Raw genomic sequence first — 14,606 nt, forward strand, 5'->3', positions numbered from 1 at the left:
GTGGTCAGCTGGGGCCAGTCCCTGCCACCCACCATGCCTGTGAATGGAGATAAGGTCTCTGTCCTCAGGCTGTCAGGAGGACATCAGATGAGCCTGGAGCTGAGCTCAGTTCCTGACTCCAGGTCCTGGCTCTGTCAATGCTGGGCTGGTCCAATCTCTATGCCAGGTCCTTCCACCCCATCCCTCTCTTTATCAAAGTAGGAATCAAGAAGATCCAAAGGCTCAGCTTTCAGGTTGTCAGAGTACTGAAACTGGAGGCTGTGGATGGCTGGGCCCTGCCATGCTCCCAGTCCAGCTCTGTGACTCTGGTGTGGCCCCAGCTCCTTCCTGTAAAATGAGGAGATAAAAATCTTCAGCAGCTCTGTGTAAACTTCTGCAGGCTGTTAACAGGTCTGGGAGAACAAATTGCATCCTCAGGGCTGATGTCAGTCACTCTGGACTCTGGATCCCCAGGGCACCTGTCCTCCACCCAGCAGAGGCTGCACCTTCTCCTACCTGCACCTCAGTACCAGCTCTCTGAGCTTGGGGCAGAAGCTTCTGAAGACTGGGGTGGAGCACCATGTGGAGAGGCCATGGAGGAACAGAGGAGCCAGAATTCAAATGAGGACAGCAATGGCACTGCAGGGTCACAGCCTGGTTTACCTGCCACGCTTCCAGTTGTCCTTCTGGTGGGCACCCAGCCCATGCCCCAGTTTGAAGAGTGAGCAGGAAAGGTCTAAATCCATGTGGCCACAGATGGCTGTTCACCCAGCCTCTACTGAGAGACCACAGTCCCCGTTCCGGTCCTCTGTCCTGTATCCAGGAGTGGCAGGGCAATGAGGCTCTAGTTTCTAGGTTGAGGATGGGGAGACTGGGGACAGTGGGGACAGTGCCATGCCCCGAGCCTGTGCTGTTGGGCAGCTGGTGTCCTGCTCCCAGCTAGAGATTGCACATCTTCATGTAGTGGATTTTCCTAACAACCCGGGGAGACAAGGGTAGATCGTTTTCCATGTTTTACAAGTGGCAAAATGAGATTCAGGAGCAATGTCTCCAGCATTTTTGGCCTCACCTTCTGTATAATAGCAGCCATATTTGGGCCTCTGCAGAGCTGGAGTTCTCTGAGCAGCTGCTTTTCTGATCTCTGTCCTGCACTTGGCCTCTAGGAGCTCCTGTGGGTCCTCAGCAGAGTCCACAGGGCCCTCCCTGTGCTGCAGCCTGGAGCCTGTCCTTAGGCAGTGAGCTGAAGCCACCACTGCACTCACCTCATGGGCTTTGGGGGAAGATGATTCACCCAGGAAGTAGACAGTGAGCCCTTTACTCTGGGAACACCTGTGCCTAGGGTCTGCTGGAGGCAGGGAGGACAAACAAACCCCATGTGAATCCTGCTCCCCGGAGCCCACAGTGTGGAGGGAGAGGTGACACTAGGGGACATATAACTAATAGGAGGTAGCATGAGGGAGGCCTGAGAGCTCACCACCCTGGCCTCCCCCTCCTCCAGAGAGGCCGTGCTGGAGGGAGGCCATGCAGCTGTAAGGCCATAGGATGTGGTATTGTTGGCCTGGAAGATGTGGTTTGATTACAGCCACCAATGAGGGTCATGGAGGGAAGCTAAGTTCCCCTTTAAGGGTTTCTTTGTTTGTTTGTTTGTTTGTTTGTTTGGCTGGGCCTGAGAATTAAATTGACATAAGACAGATCCACAGGAGAAAAGCACACAAATTAATATAATGCAAATTTTACATGGCACAGAAAATATAGTGAGAGTCAGTTACTTATATACTGAATTAGACCAAGTAACTTGTGAAGAAGCAAGTAAATATGTGGAAGCTAAAAAGATGAGTGATTCTATTCTTTTTTTTTTTTTTTTTTAAATATCTGCTCCTTTAAGGAATAAAAAAGACAAGCTTACCTTTTAAAATGTATTTTATATATGTATACAATCTAAATTTATTTTTCTCTCCTTATCCCTGAATACTTTATTATTTTATTTTACTTTAAGTTCTGAAATACATGTGCAGAACATGCAAGTTTGTTACACAAGTATACATTTGCCATGGTTGTTTGCTGCACCTAACAACCCATTATCTAGGTTTTAAGCCCTGCATGCATTAGGTATTTATCCTAATGCTCTCCCTCCCTTTGCCCCTCACCCCCTGACAGGCCCCAGTGTGTGATGTTCCCCTCCCCATGTCCAAGTGTTCTTATTGTTCAACTTCTACTTATGAATGAGAACATGCAGTGTTTGGTTTTCTGTTCCTGTTTTAGTTTGCTGAGAATGATGGCTTCCAGCTTCATCCATGTCCCTGCAAAGGACATGAACTCATTCTTTTTTATTGATGCATAGTATTCCATGGTATAAATGTGCCACATTTTTTTATCCAGTCTATTATTGAAGGGCATTTGGGTTGGTTCCAAGTCTTTGCTATTGTGAATAGTGCCACAGTAAACATACGTGTCCATGTCTCTTTATAGTAGAATGATTTATAATCCTTTGGGCATATACCCAGTAATGGAATTGCTGGGTCAAATGGTATTTCTGGTTCTAGATCTTTGAGGAATCGTCACACTGTCTTCCACAATGGTTGAACTAATTTACACTCCCACCAGCAGTGTAAAAGTGTTCCTATTTCTCCATAGCCTCACCAGCATCTGTTGTTTCCTGACTTCTAAAATAATCATCATTTTAACTGGCGTGAAATAGTATCTCATTGTGGTTTTGATTTGCATTTCTCTAATGACCAGTGATGATGAGCTTTTTTTCATATGTTGGTTGGCCGTATAAATGTCTTCTTTTGAGAAGTGTCTGTTCATATCCTTCACCCATTTTCTGATGGTTTTATTTTTGTTGTTGTTGTAAATTTATTTAAGTTCCTTGTAGATTCTGGATGTTAGACTTTTGTCAGACAGGTAGCTTGCAAAAATTTTCTCCCATTCTGTACATTGCCTGTTCACTCTGATGATAGTTTCTTTTGCTGTGCAGAAGCTCTTCAGTTTGATAAGATCCCATTTGTCAGTTTTGGCTTTTGTTGCCATTGCTTTTGGTGTTTTAGTCATGAAGTCTTTGCCCATGCCTACGTCCTGAATGGTATTGCCTAGGTTTTCTTCTAGGATTTTTATGGTTTTGGGTTTTACATTTAAGTCTTTAATCCGTCTTGAGTTAATTTTTGTACAAGGTGTAAGGAAGGGGTCCAGTTTCTGTTTTCTGCATATGACTAGCCAGTTTTCCCAGCACCATTTATTAAATAGGGAATCCTTTTAATAGATTGTTTGTTTTTGTCAGGTTTGTCGAAGATCAGATGGTTGTAGATGTGTGGTGTTATTTCTGAGGTCTCTGTTCTGTTTCATTTGACTGTATATCTGTTTTGGTACCAGTACCATGCTGTTTTGGTTACAGTAGCCTTGTAGTATAGTTTGAAGTCAGGTAGCGTGATACCTCCAGTTTGTTCTTTTTGCTTAGGATTATCTTGGCTATACGGGCTCCTTTTTGGTTCCATATGAAACTTAAAGTAGCTTTCTCTAATTCTGTGAAGAAAGTCACTGGCAGCTTGATGGGAATAGCATTGAATCTATAAATTACTTTGGGCAGTATGGCCATTTTCATGAAATTAATTCTTTTTATCCATAAGCATGGAATGTTTTTCCATTTGTTTGTGTCCTCTTGTATTTCCTTGGGCAGTGATTTGTAGTTCTCCTTGAAGAGGTCCTTCATGTCCCTTGTAAGCTGTATTCCTAGGTATTTTATTTCTTTGTAGCAGTTGTGAATAGGAGTTCACTCATGATTTGGCTCTCTGCTTGTCTATTGTTGATGTATAGGAATGCTTGTGATTTTTGCACACTGATTTTGTATCCTGAGACTTTGCTGATGTTGCTTATCAGCTGAAGGAGGGTTTGGGCTGTGACGATGTGGTTTTCTAAATATACAATCATGTCGTCTGCAAACAGAGACAATTTGACTTCCTCTCTTCCTGTTTGATTACCCTTTTTTAATTTCTCTTCCCTGATTGCCCTGGCCAGAACTTCCAATACTATGTTGAATATGAGCGGTGAGAGAGGGCATCCTTGTCTTGTCTTGTGCTGGCTTTCAAAGGGAATGCTTCTAGCTTTTGCCTATTTAGTATGATATTGGCTATGGGTTTGTCATAAATAGCTCTTATTATTTTGAGAGATGTTCCATCAGTACCTAGTTTATTGAGAGTTTTTAGCATGAAGGGATGTTGAATTTTATTGAAGGCCTTTTCTGCATCTATTGAGATAATAATGAGGTTTTTATCATTGCTTCTGTTTATGTGATGGATTATGTTTACTGATTTGCGTATGTTGGATCAGCCTTGCATCCCAGGGATGAAGTCAGCTTGATCTTGGTGGATAAGCTTTTCGATGTGCTTGCTGGATTCAGTTTGTCAGTATTTTATTGAGGATTTTTGCAACGATGTTCATCAGGGATATTGGCCTGAATTTTCTTTTTTTGTTGTGTCTCTGCCAGGCTTTGGTATCAGGATGATGCTGGCCTCATAAAATGAGTTAGGGAGGAGTCCCTCTTTTTCTATTGTTTGGAATAGTTTCAGAAGGAATGGTACCAGCTGCTCTTTGTACCTCTGGTAGAATTCGGCTGTGAATCCATCTGGTCCTGGGCTTTTTTTTTGGTTGGTAGACTATTAATTGCTGCCTCAATTTCAGAACTTGTTATTGGTGTATTCAGAGATTCGACTTCTTCCTGGTTTAGATTTGGGAGGATGTAGAGGTGTTTATAGTATTCTCTGATGGTAGTTTGTATTTCTGTGGGATCAGTGGTGATATCCTTTTATCATTTTTTATTGTGTCTATTTGATTCTTCTCTCTTTTCTTATTAGTCTAGCTAGTGGTCCATTTATTTTGTTAATCTTTTCAAAAAACCAGCTCCTGGATTCATTGATTTTTTTAAAAGGGGTTTTCCTGTCTCTATCTCCTTCAGTTCTGCTCTGATCTTAGTTATTTCTTGTCTTCTGCTAGCTTTTGAATTTGTTTGCTCTTGCTTCTCTGGTTCTTTTAATTGTGATGTTAGGGTGTTGATTTTAGATCTTTCTGGCTTTCTGTTGTGGGCATATAGTGCTATAAATTTCCCTCTTAACACTGATTTAGCTATGTCCCACAGATTCTGGTACATTGTGTCTTTCTTCTCATTGGTTTCAAAGAACTTCTTTATTTTTGCCTTAATTTCATTATTTACCCAGTAGTCATTCAGGAGCAGGTTGTTAAATTTCCATGTAGTTGTGCGATTTTGAGTGAGTTTCTTAATCCTGAGTTCTAATTTGATTGCACTGTGGTCTGAGAGACTGTTATGATTTCCGTTCTTTTGCATTTGCTGAGGAGTGTTTTACTTCCAATTATGTGGTCAATTTTATAACACGTGCTTTATGGTGCTGAGAAGAATGTATACTCTGTTGATTTGGGGTGGAGAGCTCTATAGATGTCTGTTAGGTCCACTTGGTCCAGAGCTGAGTTCAAGTCCTGAATAGCCTTGTTAATTTTCTGTCTCGTTGATCTAATATTGACAGTGGGGTGTTAAAGTCTCCCACTATTATTGTGTGGGAGTCTAAGTCTTTTTGTAGGTCTCTAAGAACTTGTTTTATGAATCTGGGTTCTCCTATGTCAGGTGCATATATATTTAGGATAGTTAACTCTTCTTGTTGCACTGATCCTTTTAACATTATGTAACGGCCTTCTTTGTCTTTTTTGATCTTCGTTTAAAGCCTGTTTTATCAGACACTAGGATTGCAGTCCCTGTTTTTGTTTATTACTATTATTGCTTTCCATTTGCTTGGCAAATATTCCTCCATCCCTTTATTTTGAGCCTATGTGTGTCTTTGCATGTGAGATGGGTCTCCTGAATACAGCACACGAATGGGTCTTGACTTTTTATCAAATTTGCCAGTCTGTGTCTTCTAATTGGGGCATTTAGCCCATTTACATTTAAGGTTATTACTATGTGTGAATTTGATCCTGTCATCATGATGCTAGCTGGTTATTTTGCACATTAGTTGATGCAGTTTCTTCATAGTGTCATTGGTCTTTATATTTTGGTGTGTTTTTGCAGTGGCTGCTACCAGTTTTTCCTTTCCATATTTAGTGCTTCATTAGGGGCTCTTGTAAAAAAAAAGCCTGGTGGTGACAAAATCCCTCAGCATTTGCTTATCTAGAAAGGATTTTATTTCTCCTTTACTTATGAACCTTAGTTTGGCTGGATATGAAATTCTGGGTTAAAAATTATTTTCTTTAAGAATGTTAAATATTGGCCCTCACTGTCTTCTGGCTTATAGGGTTTCTGCCGAGAGATCCGCTGTTAATCTGATGGGCTTCCCTTTGTAGGTAACCTGACCTTTCTCTCTGGCTGCCCTTAATATTTTTTCCTTTGTTTCAACCTTGGAGAATCTGACAATTATGTGTCTTGGCGTTGCTCTTCTTAAGGAATATCTTAGTGGTGTTCTCTGTATTTCCTGAATTTGAATGTTGGCCTGTCTTGCTAGGTTAGGGAGGTTCTCGTGGATTATATCCTGAAGTGTGTTTTCCAACTTCGTTCCATTCTCCCTGTCACTTTCAAGTACACCAATCAATTGTAGGTTTGATATTTTCACATAGTCCCATATTTCTTGGAGGCTTTGTTCGTTCATTTTCATTCTTTTTTCTCTAATCTTGTCTTCATGCCTTATTTCATTAAGTTGATCTTCAATCTCTGATATCCTTTCTTCCACTTGATCGATTCAGCTATTGATACTTGGATATGCTTCACAAAGTTCTTGTGCTGTGTTTTTCAGCTCCATCAGTTGATTTATGTTCCTCTCTAAACTGGTTATTCTAGTTAGCAGGTCCCGTAACCTTTCATCAAGGTTCTTAGTTTCCTTGCATTGGATTAGAACATGCTTCTTTAACTCAGAGGAGTTTTTTATGACCCACCTTCTGAAGCCTACTTCTGTCAATTTATCAATCTCATTCTCCATCCAGTTTTGTGCCCTTGCTAGAGAGGAGTTGTGATCATTTGGGGAAGAAGAGGGATTCTGGTTTTTGGAATTTTCAGCATTTTTGCACTGGTTTTTCCTCATCTTCATGGATTTATCTACCTTTGATCTTTGAGGCTGATGACCTTTCGATGGGGTTTTAGTGTGGGGGTCTTTTATGTTGGTGTTGATGTTGTTGCTTTCTATTAGTTTTTCTTCTAACAGTCAGGCCTCTCTTCTGTATGTCTGCTGCAGTTTGCTGGAGGTCCGCTTCAGCCTGTGTTCACCTGGATATCATTAGTGGTGGCTGCAGAACAGCAAAGATTGCTGCCTACTCTTTACTCTGGAAGCTTTGTCCCAGAGGGGCACTGGCCTGATGCCAGCAGGCGCTCTCCTGTTTGAGGTCGACCTGTGGTGCCTGGAACCCCTGTTGGGGGATTTCTGTTGACCCCTGTTGGGGGATTTCTCCCAGTCAGGAGGCACAGGGGTCAGGGACCCACTTGAGGAGGTAGTCTGTCCCTTAGCAGAGCTGGTGTGCTGTGCTGGGAGAATCCCTCTTGTCAGGATCACTTGCTCTCTTCAGAGCCGGCAGGCAGGAAGGATTAAATTCGATGAAGCTGCGCCCACAGCCGCCCCTTCCCCCAAGTGCTCTGTCCCAGGAAGACAGGAGTTTTGTCTGTAAACTCCTGACTAGGGCTATTGCCTTTCCTTCAGAGATGCCCTGCCTAGTGAGGAGGAATCTAAAGAAGCAGTCTGGCCACAGCTGCTTTGCCATGCCCACCCCAGACCTCCCAGACTCCTTAGCACTGTCATGGGAAAACTGCCTACTAAAACCTCAGTAATGGCAGACGTCCCTCCCCCAGCCAAGCTCGATCATCCCAGGTTGACTTCAGACTGCTATATTGGGAGTGAGAATTTCAAGCCAGTGGGTTCTTAGCTTGCTGGGCTCTATGGGAGGGTGACCTGCTGAGCGAGACCACTTGGCTCCCTGGCTTCAGCTCCCTTTCCAGGGGGAGTAAACAGATTCTGTCTCGCTTGGGTTCCAGGCACCATGGGTAAGAAAAAATACTCCTGCAGCTAGCTCGGTGTCTGCCCAAACAGTTTTGTGCTTGAAACCCAGGGCCCTGGTGGTGTAGACACAAGAGAATCTCCTCATCTGCAGGTTGCAAAAACCGTGAAAAACGTAGTAACCTGGCCGGGTAGCACAGTCCCTCGGGGCTTCCCTTGGCTCGGGGAGGGAGGTCCCTGGCTCCTTGCACTTCCCGGGTGAAGTGACACCCCACCCTGCTTCTGCTTACCCTCCGTGGGTTGGACCCACTGCCTAACCAGTCCCAATAAGATGAACTGGGTACCTCAGTTGGAAATGCAGAAATCACCTGCCTTCTGCGTCGGTCTCGCTGGGAGCTGCAAACGCGAGCTGTTCCTATTGGGCTATTTTGGCCCCTCCTTCCAAGCCGATACGCTCAAGAGTGGTTCTATTCTAACAAGGTCTGTGCAGTACTCTCTTGGCCTCTACTCCTCATCCTTAAAAACAAAGAGTTTGTCTGATGTATCCCAGGGGACTTTCATGTCCTGCTTTTAGAAAACACAAAAAAGGTCAAAAGGATCTTCTTGCACATGCTGTTTTTCACTTGATCTTAGCCAAAAGGCCAAGAAGCGACGCACCTGCTGTTTTTCAATAGCCTTTAATTCATAATAGTCAATTGGCCACGGTGGGCAGGGTGCAATGGCTCACACCTGTAGTCCTGCCAAGGCGGGCAGCTCACTTGAGCCCAGGAGTTCAAGACCAGCCTGGGAAACATAGCAAAACCCATCTCTACAAACAACAACAAAACTCACAGAAAATTAGCCTGGTGTGGTGGCATGCGCCTGTAGTCCCAGCTCTTTGGGAGGCTGATGTGGGAGGATCACCTGAGCCTGGGAAGTCGAGGCTGTAGTAAACCGTGTTCACACCACTGCACTCCAGCCTGGGAGACAGAGTGAGACCCTGGCTCAAAAAAAATTCTTTTAGTAATGATTATGCTATTCAGAGTGTGCACTGAAATACAGCACATCCCATAAGTCAGGCTGTATTCAGACCCCTTCATACAAATTCACACATCTAATTCTGACAGCAACCTGACTGTGCCAGAACTATGATTAAGTTGGTTCTCTTGTGTGAGACACGGATCAACTCAGTAACTTGCTGAAGGTCACACAGCTATTCTCGGGGCGGGGGGTGGCTGGCAGGAGGGGGGTGACTGGGGGATGGGTGAGCCAATCTCAGGAGAGCAGCACCCACTGCCTGACTGGCTTCTGCTGCCTTTCCCAGGGGAGAATTTGGTGCTCAGCTCTTTCTGGGTCACTGCTGGGAGGTCTCCAAGAGCTCATTTAATGACACTTGCTGTTTTCAGAAGAGAGAAACATGAAGTTTCTCTCTTCACGTTTAGAAAGGAAGGGAAGTGACTTCCCCGGACTCCTGCATCTCTTTAGTGGCTGGCCCTGGTCTTATACAGGGACAAAAAGAAATCTATAAACCTCAGAAGTAGATCCCAGGCCACATAAAGACTGAGAGAACAAGTCTGACTGAGTTGATGTCTGGTCTTCTGAATGACTGCTCAGTTCAGGGTCAACTAGCAGCTTTAAGGGTGTGTGTGCCCTGCAGAGGAAAGAGGAGCCTGCTTGGCTTGAGGGAGGGTGAGGGCCACGCTGGGCTGTGGAACCACCTACCTATTGCATCACCAGTGGGGGATGTGCATAACCAGGAAACCCCCGGCTGATGACTCATCTGGAGAGGAGCCTGGAACTGCAGAGCCTTGCAGGAGAGGACCTGAGCAAGCCTCCACCCCCCTCCCTTCTCATTCTCCTTCTCTCCCCACCATACCTCTAGCATGCTGCTCTCTCTCCATGCCTCTGGCATGCTGCTCTCTCTCTCTCTCTCTCTCTTTCTCTCTCTCTCTCTCTCTCACACACACACACACACACACACCAGGAAAAAGTTCAAGTCTGACACAATTCTATGGACGGACAAAGTCACACATCTCTGGCCACACACCCGTTCTCCCTCAATCAGAGGCTGCATCCTGCACAGCCTTGTCCCCACCTCACTTGTCTTTACTTCCCTCCCCCATTACTTTGACTTCCTATTTGTCTGGGATTCTGTCTGTGTGGACTTTCCCCACTATGTCCATTACTGTCCCTGCCACCGATGGCATTTGTCACCTCTGCCTGAGCAGCCCCTCCAGACTCTTCACAAGTTCATGGACTTTGGGGTTGGTGATGACTCTGCCTCAGCTCCTGTGAATGGAAACTGTGCTAAGGAAAGGAAGGGCTATGCTGTGTTCCTGATACTCCGTGGCTCCTTGCATATGTGGTCACCAGGCGCCTACATGCCTTCCATGAGTGAATGAATGGGTAATGTGGATTCTAGGAAGCTGCACTAATGCAGATGTTGTGTCCTCAGCCTGCTCATAGAGTGCGTTAAACGTGAGAGGTGGGGAGTGTGGCAGGCAGGCTGAGGACAGAACACAGGATCTGAATAGAATGCAGAGGATCCAGAGGATCCAGAGTCACCAGGACCATTGTCAAGTTTTCACCCAAGACATCACCCATCAGATCAGCACTTCAGAGATCATTGTTTGCCCAGTGCAGAGTGGATTAGGTGGGTGACCTCAGACGTGGCCTGGGCAGCATTTAGGATGGGTCCTAGTGGTTAGGGTGAGGGTCAGGTTGCATTATCATGAAGGAGGCAAGTGGCAGCTGAGGCGGATCTGAGGGAAATGATGATGATGATACAGGCCGGTGATGCAATGGGTTTGGTAAGAAGAGGAAGGAGGTTCAGGGTGGAATTCTGGTTTTTCTAATCTGAGATTTGGCTGAGGTCATTACCAAATAAGGAGTAAAAGGGCATAAAGTGGCTTTAAGAATTAGGAATGTGAATATGATTTTGGAGACGCTATGGACACTTCATTGCTAGTAGACCCGCAGGACACAAAATGCTTCAGGCCGAAAAGACCTGACACCAAATGGAAACCTGGATCTGAAGGAAGAAAGGAAAGTCACCAGAAATATAAAGTGGGGGAAAATGTAAAGGATTATTACTTCTTCTTAGTTTCTTGAAAAATATATACTATCAGTGATGATGATATTGCTGTGAGGTTCATAAAGTATGCAGTTAAGGCTTAGGAATCGTGGGTGGTGATGAATGGACCTATCTTGTTGCAAGTCTCTTAAGCTTTCCATTAATATCACACAATTAATTCAGCAACACAACTCAGCCACGAAAAGGAATGCAGTACTGCTGCGCATGGCCACAGGGATGGATTTCAAAATGATCATGTCATGTGAAGGAATCCAAGCAGAATGCATAGCATCTGATTCCACTTCTTATTAAAATGCAGCTAATCTCTTGTGACAAAAAGCAGATGAATTGTTGCTGGGGACATAGGAGCAAAGCAGAAGAGAGGATTACATTGAAGAATGAAGACATTCTGGGGGTGGCAGACACGTCATTATCTTATTGTGGTGATAGTTTCATAATGTATACTTACATCTCTACCAAACTACACATTTTAAAAATGTGCACTTTGTTTTATATCCATTATACCTCAATAAATTCATTTTTTAAAAAACTTCAAATAGAATATAAACACTTGAGTGTATACTGCATTCCCTATAGCACTTGCACATAGATCAGGAAATATGTACACACTAAAAGTCAGTATCTGGTCAGGTGCAGTAGCTCATGCCTGTAATCCCAGCACTTTGGAAGGCTGAGGTGGGTGGATCACGAGGTCAAGAGATGGTGACTATCCTGGCCAACATGGTAAAACCCCGTCTCTACTAAAAAATACAAAAAATTAGTTGGGTGTGGTGGCACAAGCCTGTAGTCCCAGATACTCGGGAGGCTGAGGCAGAAGAATCGCTTGAACCCTGGAGGTGGAGGTTGCAGTAAGCCAAGATCGCGCCACTGCACTCCAGCCTGATAATGCAGCAAGACTTCGTCTCAAAAAAAAAAAAAAAAAAAAGGCAGTATCCAATTAAAATGGAATCCTAAAAGGTAATTAACATTAAAATGTACAGGGGAAAAAGGAGCAAAAAAATTAGACTAGACAATCATTGCTTAAATGGTAAACTTATACATCTATTTCAACTGTATCAATTATTGCACTAACTGTAAGTCCACTGACCACTACAGTTCAAAGGTAGAAATGGTTGGAAGGGCTGAGAAAGCAACCAGATCTTGTCTATAAGAGTTGGGACTTAAAAAGGAAGACACAGATGCTGTCTGTTGAAAGTAAATGGATGGGAAAAGATACGTCATGCAAATCCTAAGGCCAAGAAAACTGTTATGGCTATCTCAGTATCAGACATAGCTGATTTTGTTAGCAGTGGACGAGATCCGAGTTAACCTATGCTGATGATGGCGAATTTGGACGGGTCCACAGCAACTTCAGCTCTTCGCCTCCTGGTAAGAAAGAATTTGAGTGAGGGTTATAAGGCAGAAGGAGAGATGGAGGCAAGTTTTAGAGCAGTCGTGAGTTTATTAAAAAGCTTTAGAACAGAAAGGAAAGGGAAGGGAAGGGAAGGGAAGGGAAGGGAAGGGAAGGAAAAAGGAAAGGAAAAAGGAAAGGAAAGGAAAATACAACTTGGAAGATGGCCAAGCAGGTGACTTGAGAAGCCAAATGAGCAGCCTGACCTTGTGACTTGGGGATTTATACGTTGGCATACTTTCAGGATCTTGCCTTGCTTCTCTCCTGTCCTGAAATCTTGTTGGGAAGCTGCTGATCAGTTTCAGGTGCTTTCTATCTATTAGGAGCCTGCCTTTCCCTGGCATCGGCTGTAACCAGTTACTTCTTTAGAGAAACAGTTAAAAACCACCTAACCGGTCGGGCGCGGTGGCTCAAGCCTGTAATCCCAGCACTTTGGGAGGCCGAGACGGGCGGATCACGAGGTCAGGAGACCAAGACCATCCTGGGTAACACGGTGAAACCCCATCTCTACTAAAAACTAGCCGGGCGACGTGGCGGGCGCCTGTAGTCCCAGCTACTCGGGAGGCTGAGGCAGGAGAATGGTGTAAACCCGGGAGGCGGAGCTTTCAGTGAGCTGAGATCCGGCCACTGCACTCCAGCCTGGGTGGCAGAGGCAGAGGCAGACTCTGTCTCAAAAAAAAAAAAAAAAAACAACCACCTAACCATCACCTGATGTTCGCTCAACCCTCCTAGTGTAAGAAGCAGGGGGAGCCCTGTCCTGCCCTGCTCATTCCTGACTAGCTATGTAGGGTAACAATTGTAGGACGTAGAATATTATGGGAGATAAAAAACAACCTTTGCAGTTAAAAAGGTTAATTCATCAGGGAGTATAATAATAATCACAAATTGTATATGCCTAGTAATATAGCTTCAAAACACTTGAAGCAAAAATGGAATGAAAATGAGATTAAATCAGCTCTTTCTCTGCAATTGATAGAACAATGAGATGAAAACACTAGCAAAGTGGCAAGCGACCTGCACACTGTCAACCACCTTGATTTAATTGACATTTATTTATTTATTTATTTATTTATTTATATTTATTAGTAGAGACGGGGTTTCACTGTGTTAGCCAGGATGGTCTCGATCTCCTGACTTCGTGATCCACCCGCCTCAGCCTCCCAAAGTGCTGGGATTACAGGCATGAGCCACCGCGCCCGGCCACCAATTTAATTGACATTTAACGAGCAGGAATGGAACATCCACTGAAGACTCATTCTTTTCAACTGTGGTTCTTTTGCCAAGATGGACCACATTCTGAGCTATAAAACATGTCTAAAGAAATTTAAAAGGAGTGAAGTCATATACAATACGATTTTTAAGCTTAATGAAACTAAACTGGAAATCAGTAACAATATCCATAGAGAAATCCAAAATTTGGATATTGAACAACACAATTCTAAAATATCTGTGGTTCAACAAAGAAATCAAAAGGGAAGGTTAAATATTGCAAAATAAATAATGACTATAACACATCACAACTGGTGGGAAGTGGCTAACAGTGCTCAGGGTGAAATGTGCGTCTTTCAATATTTCTATTAAGGAATTGGAGGTTGGGAGATGGGGAGTTACTACTGAAGGATAAGAAGTTACTTTTTGGGGTGATGAAAATATTCTAAAATTGATTATAGTGATGATTGCATAGTTACGAGTGTATTTAAAAAATATGGAAATGTAGCTTTAAATGGGTGAATTATATGAATAATTATAACTTAATTATGTGAATTGTGCCTCACTAAAGCTGTCAAAAAAAGAAAAAGCATGAAATGTATGACCCGAATATCCACATTAATGAATCATAAAATATAAAGTGAATTTAAACCAATCAAAGTAACAAGCAGGAACGTAAGTTAAGGAAATAGAATACAAACCACGAAAATAATTGACAATGTGGACTTGGTGTGGTGGCTTACACCTGTAATCCCAGCACTTTAAGAGGCCCAGGCAGGCAGAACACTTGAGCTTAGGAGGTAGATCAGTCTGGCAACGCAGCGAAACACCATCTCTATAAGACGTACAAAAATTAGCCGGGCGTTGTGACACACATCTGTCTGTGGTCCCTACCACTTGGGGGACTGAGGTGGGAGGATCGCTAGAGCCCTGGAGGCAGAGGTGGTAGTGAGCAGAGATCATGCCACTGCCCTCCAAC

Source organism: Theropithecus gelada, chromosome 8 (genome assembly GCF_003255815.1).
Source record: "Theropithecus gelada isolate Dixy chromosome 8, Tgel_1.0, whole genome shotgun sequence".
NCBI classification, from domain to species: Eukaryota; Metazoa; Chordata; class Mammalia; order Primates; family Cercopithecidae; genus Theropithecus; species Theropithecus gelada.